Consider the following 3,399-nt stretch of genomic DNA (forward strand, 5'->3'; position numbering starts at 1 on the left):
TTTTTCTATTCTCTATTTCATTTAACTCTGCTGTAGTTCTTATTATTCCCTTTCTTCTGGTGCCGGAGGGCTTCTTTTGCTGCTCTCTTTCTACTTGTTTGAGTTGTAGGGTTAATGTTTTGAGTTTGGCCCTTTCTTTTTTTCAGATGTATGCATTTATTACTATAAACTGACCTTTGAGCACTGCTTTTGCTGTGTCCCAAAGGTTCTGGTAAGATGTGTTTTCATTCTTGTTCAATTCTATGAATGTCTTCATTCTATCCCTAATTTCTTCTAAAACCCAGTAGTTTTTGAGCAGGGTGTTGTTCAGTTTCCATGTGTTTGATTTCTTTTTCTTGCTTTTTCTGTTGTTGATTCTACTTTTATGGCTTTATGGTCAGAAAAGATGCTTTGTAATATTTCGATGCTTTGGACTTTGTTATGGCCTAAAATGTGGTCTATTCTGGAGAATGTTCCATGTGCATTGGAAAAGAAAGTATACTTGGCTGCTGTTGCATGGAGTGTTTGGTATATCTTTGTGAGATCAAGTTGGTTGATTATTGCATTTAGATCTTCTTTTTATTTATTAAGTTTCCTTCTGGATGTTCTGTTCTTCTCCAAAAGTAGTGTGCTGAAAATCCTACTATTACTCTGGAGCTGTCTATCTCTCTTTCCAATGCTGTGAGAGTTTGTTTCAAGTATATTGGAGCCCTGTCATTTGGTGGGTAAATATTTATTATGGTTATGTCCTCCTGATGTATTGACCCTTTAATCATCATATAATGTCCTTCCTTATCCTTTGTGGTGGATTTTACTTTAAAGTCTATTTTGTCAGAGATTAATATTTCCACTCCTGCTCATTTTTGAGTGTTGTTTGCATGATATATTTTTTTCCATCCTTTGGGTTTTAGTTTGTTTCTTTAAGTCTAAGGTGTGTCTCTTGTACGCAGCATATAGACGGATAGTGTTTTTTTTATCCACTCTGCCACTCTCTGTCTCTTTATTGGTGCATTTAGTCCATTTACATTCAGTGTAATTATTGATAGGTATGAGTTTAGTGTCGTAATTTTGATGTCTTTTTTGTGTGTTGTTGACAGTTTCTTTGTTCCACTTAATTTTCTGTGCTGAGTCATTTTTCTTTATGTATTTTCTTTTCATCTTTTTTATTGTTGTTGATTTTGTATTTGCTGAGTCTTTACATTTTTCTTGTTTTTTATTTTGATGTGTAGGATTGTTAATTTCCTTTGTGGTTACCTTAATATTTCCCCTTATTTTTCTAAGTTTCTATCAGCCTTTTATTTCTTCATGTCTCCTTGACTTCTTCTCCTTATGAAAAATCTATGTCTACATTTTTTAGTTCCTCTATTTTATTTTAATGTTGTCATCTTTTACATATTGATATCTGTTTCCTTATTTTCAGTGTTTTTGCTTTGATGTATTTTTGTGACTTCTGTATCTGGTCTGATATCTGGTTACTCTGTCCTGTATTCTAGTCTTGGTTTGTTATCTGATGTTACTGTTTTTCTAACTGGAGGTCTCCCTTTAGTATTTCTTATAATTTTGGTTTGGTTTTTGCAAATTCTCTAAACTTGTGTTCATCTGGAAATGCCCTAAATTTGCCGTCATATTCGAGAGACATTTTGCTGGCAGTTTTTTTCCTTCAAGACTTTTTATATGTCCTCCCATTGTGTTCTTGCCTGCATGGGTTCTGCTGAGTAGTCCGAGCTTATTCTTACTGACTCTCCTTTGTAAATGACTTTTCGTTTATCCCTAGCTGCTCTTAAAATTCTCTCTTTATCTTTGGTTTTGGCAAGTTTGATTATGTCTTGGTGATTTTCTTTTGGGATCTACCTTATGTGGGGTTCAATGAGCATCTTGGATAGATATCTTGTCATCTTTCACGATATCAGGGAAGTTTTCTGCCAAAAAATCTTCAACATTTCTCTCTGTATTTTCTGTTATCTCCCCCTGTTCTGGTACTCCAATCACTTGTAGATTATTCGTCTTGATTGAATCCCACATAATTCTTAGGATTTCTTCAGTTTTTTTAATCCTTTTATCTGATTTTTCCTCAAATATGTTGGTGTCAAGTGCTTTATCTTCAGTTGCACTAATTCTGACTTTCATTGCCTCAATTCTGCTCCTATGACTTTCTATTGAGTTGTATAATTCTGAAATTTTATTGTTAATCTGAATTTCTGATTGTTTTCTCTCTATGGATTCTTGTAGCCTGTTAAATTTGTCATTATGCTCTTCTCTAATCTTTTTAATTTCCTCTATTGCGTCTTCTGTGTTTTGATTAATTTCCTTCCTAATTTCTTGAAGAGTTCTGTATATCAATCTTTTGTATTCTGCCTCTGGAAATTCCAAGAAATTTTCTTCTTCTGGAAACTTTCTAGATTCTTTATTTTGGGAGGTTGCTGAAGCCTTTATGGGCTGCTTCTTTATGTGATTTGATATTGACTGTTGTCTCCAAGCCACAATTATTTATTATATTTATTTATTTTATGTTTGCTTACTGTGTCTTACCTTCTTGTTTTGTTTAGTTTTGATATGCCCAAATAGGCTGCTCGTGTGACCTAGCCTGATTACCAGTGTTCCTGAAGCTCCAATGTCCTGCTACCAGGTGGCCAGCAGTGCCACTAAGTATGTGAGCCCAGGAGTCCACCCACACCTCCTGTATGGATTCAGCTCAGGTGTCCAGGTAGTCAGCCAGCAAGTGTGTGGTGCAGGCTCTCACCTACAGTCCTAGATAGGCATGGGTGATTGTTGTAGGTACAGGCATCAGCTGCAACTGGGGGACACATGCTGAGCAAGGGAGGGGGCTGATGGTCACCCCCAAGTGTCCAGGAGGAAAGCTGTTCCCTGTTCCCTAGAGAGCATAGGTGGGTGGGTTTTGCAGCTGGACTATGAGCACCCAATGCTGTTGACTGTAAGGACTGGGGGGCATCTGTTATTATTGAGCCCCTATTACAGGTGGCAAGGTGGATTGGATGGAGTCACCAGTCCTCAGGCCCTCTATGTGGGTAGGTGAAGATACTGCTTAATGAGCAGAACAGTGTCAAATGTCATGAACCTGCCACTTCACAGCTGAAACAGTTCAAGTTAGACTTCAGGTTTATACCCTCTTGTACTGAGGTAACGAAGGCCTGTACTGTTGAAATGGGCCCACACAAGTCTCTGCAGGGGCAAAGGCACTCAGTGTTTGTGGATTCCTTATGTCTGTGCCTAGGAAAAGGAGCTGTGCCTACCCTGAGTTCCTGGCTTGTTAATTTTATCCCTGTCCAAAGCCAGGAGAATGGCTCAGGGTGTGTGAAATGTCCTACTTGTAGCCCAGGGGACTCAGCAGTCACTGAGGCCATCCTGAACACAGTGTAGAGAAGGGAGCAGGGAGATAAATGGGAGAGAGATTTTCCCCTA

Source organism: Trichechus manatus, unplaced genomic scaffold (assembly GCF_000243295.1).
Source record: "Trichechus manatus latirostris isolate Lorelei unplaced genomic scaffold, TriManLat1.0 scaffold00290, whole genome shotgun sequence".
Classification (NCBI taxonomy): Eukaryota; Metazoa; Chordata; class Mammalia; order Sirenia; family Trichechidae; genus Trichechus; species Trichechus manatus.